Source organism: Cryptomeria japonica, chromosome 6, assembly GCF_030272615.1.
Source record: "Cryptomeria japonica chromosome 6, Sugi_1.0, whole genome shotgun sequence".
Classification (NCBI taxonomy): Eukaryota; Viridiplantae; Streptophyta; class Pinopsida; order Cupressales; family Cupressaceae; genus Cryptomeria; species Cryptomeria japonica.
Window position 1 is genome coordinate 111643208 of NC_081410.1, and position 12883 is coordinate 111656090.

General features: G+C 39.1%; 1 protein-coding gene across 1 annotated transcript in view; it reads left to right on the forward strand.

Annotated features, from left to right (window-relative positions):
* The window catches only part of LOC131051235 (dihydroorotate dehydrogenase (quinone), mitochondrial), a 126184-nt gene that overhangs the window by 67331 nt on the left and 45970 nt on the right, over window positions 1-12883 (forward strand). The window lies entirely within an intron of this gene.

Consider the following 12883-nt stretch of genomic DNA (forward strand, 5'->3'; position numbering starts at 1 on the left):
AAGGCTTTGTTTTCCCATGAATTTTTTTACAAGAGTTAGAATTGGTATAGAGATGAAAATTTGAAGTTTTTGAATTAAAAGGAAATTATGGCAATGCCAGAAAATAAAGGACAGTGATGAGTGGCAATGGTGCTTACATTCATGTTCAACACATAAATGGTTGAGTGCATAGAACATATCTGACCTAGTTTGGATACATAATGGATAAAGATCGGTCGCATTTGGCATTGTTCAAATAAAACATGCTGTTTGTATGCCCAAAAAATGAACTGTTTATTTTATTCTCTATACTGAAGTGACAGTGTTTTGAAAATATGGAATGCCATGAGCGCCTTGTAAATCCGTAAAATGATAGTAGAGTGGAGCTTTACATTGCTGAATTTTATTAGACAAGTGTGGGTCCATTCTGTAAACATAATTTTGACTCTTGAGCATGTCAGTAAATTATGGAAGCATTTGAGAAAATTGGGGATGCCTCTTGTATTGAGCAACATACTCTTGGAGCAAATCTGTCTTGAAATTACAATAGAGGGAATTCAAATTAGAAGTTAGAGTTGTGTTTTCGTGGGAAGACTGCTATTTCCCATCTAGTTGATCATTGTGAAATCCTTGTTTACCATGTTCATGATTTGAATGTTTTTGAACTCTAGTTATTTGTCATTGTACTGGAGCTAACTGAACATACTTTCCAACATACCAAACTAGACTGAAATCAGAGCTTGGGTGCAAAAGTTATGTCGAAAATTATCCAAAGCATGAACAATGGCAAGCAAGTGGTGAAACACTCTCTCTATCAAAGAGGGGCCCAGAAATTGTTTTTAAATAAAAAATGGGCGACAGGATGAGGATTCCACAACATTACATTGTAAGCTCCAAAAGTTTTGAAGGACAGAGTGGTGAGCATATGGTGAAACATGCACCCTTCTTCTGTCATGCCAAAAGTTTCAATATGCGTATGTGGGCAACTAATTTTAAATTGGGTGCTCCTCTGTTAGCATGCCAAAAACAGTTCAAACACTAAAATTAACTGAGTCTTTACAGATCACACAACTAGGCAAGTCTTTGTAAGTTTCAGCAGAACCAAAAAATGGAAGCCTAACACATGCTTTCTCTTTGTCATGTCAAATTTGGCAAAACATGTAAGAAAAGGGTGAATACATCAAATTGGTGTGCATTCATGCTCATAGTTTGGTCAAAAGTTCTTAAAAACAAAAGGGTGGCTTTTCCTTTACAGATCATACGATGGTGCTGTCAAAAACATAAAAGATAAAAAATTGGCAATCTTCAATGCATTGTGTGACTCCTTTTAACTGACCAGGTTTTTAAATAAAAAGATAGGGCTATTTGGGCACAGGTTGTGGGGGAATGGTTGGGAAAAGCACAAAGGAAAAAATGTCCCGAAAACCTTATTTTCCTTTCACATAGCTCTCGCTCCACATTTCTCCATTCAAATCTTTCTGTTCACAAGAAGCAAGAAGTGATTTTCACCAATTTCTAAACAGAATGAAGTGCCATTGGAGTTTATTAGTCTCCAATTTTCAGCAGGATTTCAGCATTCAGCAGGTTTTCTGAAAGTCAAGGGCTTCTTTTTTCATTTGTAACAGTTTTCAAATACTTTTTTATGAAGGTGCTTAGGGTTTTATTTCAACCTTTCATCCCTCATAAGGGTGCCTATGTTTTTGCAGTTGAGCTTTTTTGAAAGGGAACTGAATTTCATAGTCTAGTAATAGTAAAACTTGGAGGATCCCAAACATTGAACATGAAAAATATGGATAGTGTTAGTGGACAACTCAATACACATCCGCAAGGGATATGATGAATGGATTCAGGTTAATAGACTGTTGGCTGAGAGCAAGTGTATCTTGGAGGTCTAGGTGATTTGCATGAGTACTCTCATGTTGCGGAAGGTTTCACATCACCATATTTCAGACATTTTAGAAGGCCTCGGATTCTCATGCCGTGCCAGGGTTGTTGGTTGATGTTTCAGATTAGCTGTTTTTAGCTACTGCTATTTTTGGGATGTGACTATTCATAGATAACCTTCTAGAAGGTTTATTTTGAGATCTAATAATTAAGCTGAAATCTATTTGAATATTTCCTTGTTCTAGATGTTCTATTTCATACAGGTTTGCATCTAGAGCTTGCTTTGTGTGCAAGCAAACTATTTTCAGCATAGAATATTAGTAGTTTGGTTCTATATTTGTCTTGAATTAATTGGATTGTATCAACTAAAGCCTATATTTATTTTTATGAATATACATCTTGGAGGGTGAGTTGTTATCCTCTCCTCGTATTTTCTATAATACAGGCTCGTTGCATTTGTTCTTCACACTCTTAATGCATGGAATAGCCTTTGTTTTGTTTATTGAGTCTTTGTCTTTCTTTTGAGCTAGTAGGTTATTTGAATTAGTTTAAGGGCATTTTGGTCTTAGGTAGATCTAGCATAAGCAAATCTTACATAGCCTCACTCTCACCTTGGTCACACATTCAGTGTGATGCTGCATATCAACAATGCCAAACCACATTACTATTTTCAATCATAGTTATGAGAAGGCAAAATTGGTATTGGTATACAGATTGGGATGGATACTGTAAAAAAACAAATTGGAGATGGGTACTTGTAGATGGCAAAAAACTAAAGTAAAAATTTAAATATAAAACATGAACCTATAAAAGATAATCATACAATGAATATTTAACTTTGAAAAATTTAAAATACTAAAATACATTTTAAAATATTGAAATAGATGTCAACAAAAACAAATATTAATTATTTTCATATTTGATAATCTCATCATGATATAAAAAATTGAATTTTAAACTATGTGTGTAAGAGAAAAAGTGACACTAAGCAAACATGCCCTAATCTCACTTTCAAGCACACATTTGTGGAATACGAAAGAGCCTAGAGGTATCACACAATTGGCTACTTCTTTTTGTGGAAGAGAGAGCCACGGGCTACCTGTTAGGATTTCTATTCCTTTGTTGTAATTGAAAGATGAAATGATGCAAGTTCAATCCCTAACCCCAAAGTGTAAGTATGAACTAATAACAAGATTACAGAATTGAACTTAAATGATGGAAAGCTGTAAACACAAGAATAAGACAAGAATGCAAATACGTACCTGGAGTAAAAATCTGAGTGAAAATGTTCGGGACGGGTGCGCGGGCGCCACTGTCCTGATTCTGCCCCTGAAACTGCTCCGAAAACTGCTGTTTTACACTCTGGAAAAGCTGTCAAAAATGCTGAAAATGCTGTCTGTCAGGAGGACCAGGGCACCCAGTGCCCCTATCTTAGGGACCAGGGCGGCCAGCGCCCCTGTCCTGGCAGGACCAGGGCGCCCCACGCCCCTGTCCTGGGTTTCTGCTCTGCAATTTGGTGTGGAGTTCTGTCTCAGTCTGCTCTTCCCGGATCTGTACCCTGCGGCGTCGTCCGAGTCCCGAAACCTGCACTTATATCTGAAAAGGTGTTTTGGGCGGCTATATAGGGTTTTGCCTTAGTCAAACCCCCGCTTCGGTGATTTCCACCTCCACGAATAGCCAAGTTGTATTGTAAAATGTATTGTGTGTGCAGACCTAGTGTGTGTGCAAGGTCCTAAAATGCAAGAAAGCAAACTAGAGCAACCTAGAAAGTAAACCCTAATTGCTTGTAAATGATAATGTAAATGCTCTAAATCAAGATGCAAAGTGATCTAAAGCATGGATAAATGATATATTGAAGCTTATGCAAAGACATGAAAACAACATGAAATCATACCCAACCCTCAAAGGAGGGTACAAGCCAATCTTCAGTCGGTAATCTCCTATTGTTCTTCAATGTCTTCCAAGCCCTAAGTGAATGAATGAAATTGATGAATGCTTGATAGAGGGATGTTGAATGTTGTTGAAGTCTTCAAAGATTTGCTCTTTCGCTGCGTATGAGGTTCCTCTAAACAAAAAATCGGATCCCTTCAAATGAAGAAAGAGAGCTCTTATGTAGGAAACCCTAGGTCATAATTTCATCTTTTGGCCGACCTAGAGATTGAATATCCCGCCAATTTCTTGGGGTTAAGCTTTATTTTATGATTGGATCGCGCTCCTAAAATTTCGGGAAAAATGTCCGGGACCATGTGCACTTCGGGCGCCATGGTCCCGACAACTTTTCACCAAATTTTCAGGGCCGTCAGATATGATGATTTTAGAGAGAATCCCGAAGTTACAGGTGATTTCGAGATGTTTTGACCCCCGAAATCAAGCCCCCAAGCTCGAAATAGGACCTAATTAGGGTTTTTGATTAAATGATGTATTGGAAGAATAAAATGAAAGGGGCACACTTTAATGAAAAGGGCCCAACTTTATGATATGGGAGATGATAAAATAGGACCTTAGACCTAATTAATTTGATTAATTAAGAGCTAAAGGGGAAATGCAATGCAAATGCAAAATGCGCCAAGGCGGGTGCTAAACTAGGTGTGAAATTGTACCACCCTAGCAAGTGCGTACAATTTACGACGCTACATTTAGCCCCCACTTTAGCGGTCATATGAACACTACGTGCATATGCAAGCTAAAGTATAGAAAAGTAAACATTATTTGAAAAATGATATATCCATAAGTCTGTCGAACGAAGCCCCCAGCGGTATCTGCAGTACACAGTTAGGAACCGCACCCTACAAAACACACGTTAGATCATAAAATCACCTAATGCTTACTAAGGAAGGTGATGAAAATTCGAGGGTAGCTATATGCCCCCCCCTGTTTCGGCTTGCTAATTTTAGTGAGTTGAAACAGGGTATCATGTTTACCACTTCGAATTGTTAAAGAATATTGATGACAAGTGCTCACAAGAAGATTTGATATGAGATCAAAAACTAATGGAGAATCACTTGGTAAGAAAGAGGACTAAATCTTAATTCCAACACAACAAAGAGTGCGAAGATTTGAGAGTTCTCTAACACAAGATGAAGGATGTAAATGGAAACAAAATGCAAAGAGAAGAAAAGAAAGGAAAGAAGCATGAATACACACATTGGTGATCCATGAGAAGAATAGTGAGAGAGAAAACATGGACTTCTCGCCCCTAGATCTTGTCTAGGGGATCCATGGGAAAAAGGACATGGAAAACTAGCCCCTAGAGTCTGTCTAGGTGATCCATGTAAGGGAGGAGAGTGAGAAAGTCTAGCCTTATGCTGCTAGTTCCACTCAACCTCGTGCATGTGTGTGTAAGGGAGGTTAGAAGCACCTCATAGGAGTCTATGCCCGAGTATGGTACAACCTGTATATGTATAGTACAAAAACGTGACATCTTGCTCTAAGAGTCTGTGCTCTGGTTCCGAGAATAATCACCCTGCATAAAAGAAAAATGGAGACATCTCGCTCTAAGAGTCTGTGCTCTGGTTCCGAGAATGACCCATTGCTCAAAAAAAGTGTAATGTTTATGTCATAAGAAAAGTAGAACAAGGATACCTACCTTCATCACAAAAGAAGATACCCCAACAATGCAACAATGTCATAGATCCAAGCAAGGGAGTTTTACACTCTTTAAGCAAGGATAAGATAGTTGAAAAGGGATACCTTGTAGTATGTGTAAAGGAGATCCTTAGAGGAGAAGAGATCTTTGTACAAAAGGCACCTATCCCCGAGAGGAATTGTCTTAGACAAATATAACATCTTCTAGAATAAGACAAAGAAGAGAATAAGAATGCAATACTTCCTCCTTTTGTGAGGTGAAAGTGATTCTTAATGAAGGATGACGCTCTTTTTAACCCAATTGGGAGAGTGAATTCATTATGGATGTATTTTACCAAGTGCAAAAGAGGTTGTAGTCAAGGACTTACACCTCTTGTAAGAGAGAATCCTTAAACAAACAACAACAAATGCATACAAGGAATAGCATCAAGTAATAAAGTTCACACCATCCACGAAATAGGAAAAAAGTGGATCCTTAGATGAAAACAAGGAAAGATCATTGCCTCCCAAGGATAAGGACAATGAGAAGGACTTACACAATCTTCTAGGGAGATATTTAGACATAAGAAAAAGAAGAGATGTATGAAATCACTCTTGTCCCCATAGGAACAAGAGATAACATAGAAAATTAGGCTATTACGTTGCTTTAAAAATATGATTGCACTTGAAATTGTACCATCATGAATGACAATGAGCCCCCAGTAAATGAGCTACCAATGTCACATAATGATGAGCAACATAACAGCCATTAATGTTATTTAAAGACATGATAGATTGAATGAGGTATTTGAATATGACATGCTGAATGCTCAACTATAAGTGAGATCAAAAACATGTATAAAATGATAAAAATTGAAGAAGAAAAGTCACAAGAAATCTTAGAAGAGGGATGAGTGTAATTTATTAGAGCCTTATCCCTAGAGGAAAGGACTTTATGATGAAGAGGAAATAAAGATTCATAAGTGGATTTAGAAATTTGAAGGGAGTCATAAAGGGATTTGTTCATCGCCAAGATTTCCTTATGAGGGGAATGAGAGTTGATAGAAGTAGAAGATGATTTAGTTGAAGTGAGATCATCATCACTACTAAATATAGCATTCACATTGAGAGATGGTCTTTTAGATGCTTTGGTACGTTTGCAGGGATTATAGCCGAGTCCAAAGGCATAATTGTGAAAATTAGTCTCTAGAGGAACTTTTATCCCTTGTTCATGAGCGCCACAACCATTTCCATGATACCCATGCTTAGCAAAAATGCGAAAACCACGACCATAACGATCAGCCATTTCAGGAAGAGAAGGTGGTTTTTCATAAGACAAAGAATCAAACTCTTCATAATTAGAGGTGTGAGGAGAAGAAGTTTGAGAAGCGGCCACAAAATTATTGCTCATAGGTTCAAGTAAGACTGATTGATCTCTATTTTCTTCCTTCTTTTTAACTTTAAGCTCTCTAGGAGGAACCCTATACTCACCTACAAAGGTGGGATTAAAGTCAAGGGATCCCCAATCGTCTTCTGCGAGAACCTTCTCAGGATCAAAAGCCTTTTCATGTGTAGACTCAAGTCGAGAAGGATCTTCTTCAAGAGCTTTAGGGTCATCCAAAGAATTTTGATTATCAGAGGGTAATGATTCATCCATAGGTATCTTGTTTAAAGAGTCATCACTAGAAGAGGAAGGTTTAGAAGAACTCCCTTTGGAAGTAGATGTTTGCAAACAAGCCTGAAGATTAGTATCACCTATCAAGGTATATGTCTTATTGTTATAAATAAATTTAACTTGTCTATGCAATGTAGAGGGGACAGCTTGCATACTGTGAATCCAAGGTCTCCCTAATAACAAGTTGTATGTTAGATTTCTCGACATAACATGGATAGGAGTAGGCAAAGTAACAGGTCCCACTGTGATTGGTAAGGTGATAATACCTAATGAAGACTTAGCCACATTATCAAAGCCTCGAATGGGACGAGAGTCAGGCTCAATAAGGGATGTATCCACATTCATCTTATGCAATAGATTAATGCTACACACATTAAGGCCAGAGCCATTATCTACCAGTGTTCGTCTTATAGCAGTGTCATTTATGATAACCACGATCATCAAGGGATCATATTGATGTTGAATTTCACTAGTAGGCAACTCATCTTGAGTAAACACAATTTGAGCTTTAGGATTCATCACGGAGTTAACCAAAGATACTATATTACTAGATGTATTAGGTGGAGGAACATTCAAATCTTTCAAGGCATCTTGTAACATTCCATGATGAGCGGAAGAAGTTTGGATCAAATCCCAAAGGGATATCTTGGCAGGGGTAGCTTTAAGTTGTTCTATGAGATCATATTCCTTACCAAGAACTTGTGAAATACGAGGAGCTTGAGGAAGAATAGGTTGGGAAGGAGGAAGTGAAGTTGGGATAACTGGAGGAGGATTAGGTTGCCTATTGTTTCTTGTGTTATAGGTATGAGCAACCGCATGATAACTCTCTCTAGTCAGTTGCTTAGCATACTCATAAGGGCTCTTAGTAGAATAACCTCCTTGCACAGTAATAATAGGTTTCTTAGGAGTGCAAAAAGAATCATTAGCATAACCACCTTGAACCACTAAGATAGGCTTATTTAAAGGTTGAGAATTTTGAGAAGGACAAGCACCTTGGATAGTGAAGAGGGGTTTGTTAGGTGTTTCATTCACATGTATCAAATTGATTGAGGATGGTTTAGAGGAATGAACAAAAGTGTTGGAAGAATTATTGATAGTCTTCTCTTGCACTAAAATTTTATCAATTTTAGGAGAGAGACAAGGGGTAGGCATTGATGTTCTAGTAGGAAAAGTAATACTAGGAAAGGTCATATCATCCTCTATCATCAAAGGATCTACATGGGGAATAAACTCTCTAGGAGAAGGATCAACATTACTCCCTAAAGTCTCACTTTTGAGAGGGAGATCTTTGAAAGACATGTTAACCATCTTGCTTTGAGCTAGGGTTTCCTTATGAGTAGAACTAAGTTGAGGAGGGGGAGATGCTTTATTTTTAGAGGGAGAATAATTGAGATTCAAGGAAGGTGAGAAATTATCAAGGGAGAGAGAATAATCTACACCTTCTTCTAATGGTTCATCCCAAATAGTGAGGTTGTTGAAAGGAATGTTTGAAGTATTGTCAATTTGGGGAGAGGAGATAACATTGTTTATTAATTCCTCATCCCTAGGAGGGAGAGCATCAATAGATGTGTTAAACTCATCCTCTTTCCTCAAAATATGTTCAATATGATCTTTAGGAGAGAGAGAATTAAGGAAATTGCTTATTATTTCATCTTCTTTCTCTAAGGGATGCTTATGGGTAAGACAAACTTTAGGAGAAGGGTAAGCATTTATCATTAATTCATCATCTCTAGTGGGAATTTTGTTGGAAAAGGAAATGCCATCACTAGGAAATGTAAGGATAATGTCATCTTCTTGCACAAAAGGATCCTCATGAAGGGAGTGTTTTTTAGGAGGAACATGAACATATTTCTCCAAAGATTCATGCTTAGGAAGGAGATCTTTGAAAGAAGTGTTCATAACCTCTTGTTGCACAAACATGCCCCCATTGGAAGGACCAACTTTAGGAGAAAATAAGTCAATGTCCATCAATACCTTTTCACTTAGAGAGGCATCATGTAGGGAAGGTGAAGTAACATTAAGAAAGGTGTTTATGATATCATTCTCTTCCTCTAGGATAGCTAAATAGGAAGGGCACATTTTAGGAGAGTTGTCAAGATCACTCTTAAAGTCTTCATCCTTAGAACATGGGAGAGTCTCAAAGGGATTGGTAGCAACTCTTTTAGGCACTAAAATGTTGTTATAGATGGGGGGAGGTTCTTTAGAAGAAGGAAAAATTGAAACAAGGGAAGCTAACACATTATCACATCTATGAAATGAATGCATCATGACAACAATTTTCCTCTTTCAAATGATAACACATGCAAAATAGAAGGAAATGTTTAATTTTAACCAATGCAAGAACTTAGAATGTAGATTTAGAAAATGAAATTTATGATTCAAATGAGTTCCTAAATCAGATTTGAAATTATTGATCCCACTCAAGCTATCCACAAGTTCAACTTTGAATTGAAAAATTAAGGTTTTTAGCAAAAATTTCCTCCAAATTTTTGAATCTTGCAAGAAATTAAAACTTGTAAATAACATAAACACTCAAATTTGAAAACATAAATCAGAATTAGAGAAGATTGGAATTCACGTCGGGTTCACCAAAATGTGTAAGAGCAAAAGTGACACTAAGCAAACATGCCCTAATCTCACTTTCAAGCACACATTTGTGGAATACGAAAGAGCCTAGAGGTATCACACAATTGGCTACTTCTTTTTGTGGAAGAGAGAGCCACGGGCTACCTATTAGGATTTCTATTCCTTTGTTGTAATTGAAAGATGAAATGATGCAAGTTCAATCCCTAACCCCAAAGTGTAAGTATGAACTAATAACAAGATTACAGAATTGAACTTAAATGATGGAAAGCTGTAAACACAAGAATAAGACAAGAATGCAAATACGTACCTGGAGTAAAAATCTGAGTGAAAATGTTCGGGACGGGGGCGCGGACACCACTGTCCTGATTTTGCCCTTGAAACTGCTCCGAAAACTGCTGTTTTGCACTCTGGAAAAGCTATCAAAAATGCTGAAAATGCTGTCTGTCAGGAGGACCAGGGCGCCCAGCGCCCCTGTCCCAGGGACCAGGGCGCCCCACGCCCCTGTCCTGGGTTTCTGCTCTGCAATTTGGTGTGGAGTTCTGTCTCAGTCTGCTCTTCTTGGATCTGTACCCTGCGGCGTCGTCCGAGTCCCGAAACCTGCACTTATATCTGAAAAGGTGTTTTGGGCGGCTATATAGGGTTTTGCCTTAGTCAAACCCCCGCTTCGGTGATTTCCACCTCCACGAATAGCCAAGTTGTATTGTAAAATGTATTGTGTGTGCAGACCTAGTGTGTGTGCAAGGTCCTAAAATGCAAGAAAGCAAACTAGAGCAACCTAGAAAGTAAACCCTAATTGCTTGTAAATGATAATGTAAATGCTCTAAATCAAGATGCAAAGTGATCTAAAGCATGGATAAATGATATATTGAAGCTTATGCAAAGACATGAAAACAACATGAAATCATACCCAACCCTCAAAGGAGGGGTACAAGCCAATCTTCAGTCGGTAATCTCCTATTGTTCTTCAATGTCTTCCAAGCCCTAAGTGAATGAATGAAATTGATGAATGCTTGATAGAGGGATGTTGAATGTTGTTGAAGTCTTCAAAGATCTGCTCTTTCGCTGCGTATGAGGTTCCTCTAAACAAAAAATCGGATCCCTTCAAATGAAGAAAGAGAGCTCTTATGTAGGAAACCCTAGGTCATAATTTCATCTTTTGGCCGACCTAGAGATTGAATATCCCGCCAATTTCTTGGGGTTAAGCTTTATTTTATGATTGGATCGCGCTCCTAAAATTTCGGGAAAAATGTCCGGGACCATGTGCACTCCGGGCGCCATGGTCTCGACAACTTTTCACCAAATTTTCAGGGCTGTCAGATATGATGATTTTAGAGAGAATCCCGAAGTTACAGGTGATTTCGAGATGTTTTGACCCCCGAAATCAAGCCCCCAAGCTCGAAATAGGACCTAATTAGGGTTTTTGATTAAATGATGTATTGGAAGAATAAAATGAAAGGGGCACACTTTAATGAAAAGGGCCCAACTTTATGATATGGGAGATGATAAAATAGGACCTTAGACCTAATTAATTTGATTAATTAAGAGCTAAAGGGGAAATGCAATGCAAATGGAAAATGCGCCAAGGCGGGTGCTAAACTAGGTGTGAAATTGTACCACCCTAGCAAGTGCGTACAATTTACGATGCTACACTATGATTACTTAGAGATGGAAGATATAGGGAAGGGCATACCATTATTTTAGAAACATGGTATGGGGTGTTTACCCTCTCGGGTGAATAACTTAAAACATAGAGATAAAACACGTAATGCAGAATAATAATGCCATAGATATCAGATAAACTATAGGAGAGGTTATTCCATTCATAATCGTGTGTCACAAGTTACATTCGAAAGTATATAAAGATGCCGAGGGGGTGCGAGTGCCAACCGTCGCACCGTTGTTGCTGATGTGGCCCCCATGTCCTCTTCTACATGTTGCCCACCCTGACCTACCATTTTGAAACTAGTCTCCGTGGCCGTATCACTGTCCTCTACGTCCTCACTCGGGTCACTACTGGTGGACTCCGACTCTGTTGTCGACGTTGAAACAACTACCCTCCTCTTCCGTTTCGTGCCAGAGTGGATATCTCCGCTTGGTGCCATGGTGTCCAGGTGAATCCAATAAAATTTGGGGGGCTGTCTAGGGTGTACACGACCTTGTGGTGCCAAGTGTTGGTCCGGTGAGCCCCGAAGGCGTACTGCATCTAGAAAGACCCGATAGCGTGGTAGGGCTTGTAGAAAGTCCTGTGTTGGAGAGTCATGAAGTCCTCCATCCTATCTGCTAATACAGATGCTTAGTCATATACTACACCATTACGGATGCCATTCATGAGCACCACTTGTGCCATGGCAATATCTGAAGCCCGACTTGCTCCCATCAACCGACTCTTCAATACATCCATCAGGCACCGCCATATTCCTTCTCTTAGAAACGATTTCTTCAGAGCGACTCTTGCTTGCGTGTTGAAGACTAGCAAGTTCCGCTTGTGTGAGGTCGTCGCGACACATCAGTTTCAGTAGTTTGTCTTTGAAATCTGGGGCTATTTTCTGTGCCTTATCCACTTTCTTTCCATGCACCCTTGGAATATCGAAAACTCTAGTAAATTCGGTCAAAGCAAAGGATACTGTAATCTGTTGATTGTCGTAATCAAATATTGACTGCCGCCTGTGCGAGTCATAGGTACCAATCATGGCCCTTAGCACCACCTCGAAGTCCCTGATGCAAAAAATTGGCATCTGGATGGCCCACTGTACCTGTGCAAGTCGCAGCTGTATCTTCATAGGGTCATCATTCGGGGTCTCGTTCCACCATTTTTTGTAATCTGTGCCAGTCAAACCCTCAAAAGTGATTGTGTCCATCGTCACCTCACTCTTTGCTGGAGTCTGCTGCACTTTGGAGCGTACCTTCTTCCCTTTCTTTTTGCTGCTGTCAGCCATGCCACCTCTTACCTTTACACTCGAAGGCAAGATCCGGACCACGTTCTTGTTCCCTGAAGTTGACGACACTACACCAGGTAACTGCCGTAACTGTTTTTGCCAACTTTTCCCATTGGCGTCCATTAAATAATGCTCCCTTTGTTGTTTGTGCCCTCTTTAAAAAAGGATAGGGTTAGAATAATCAAGCACGTGCCTCTTTCTCTTTCCCCGTTTGTACATCGGACTGCTGCAGCCGTACGGTAATACTGTTTCCCTTTTT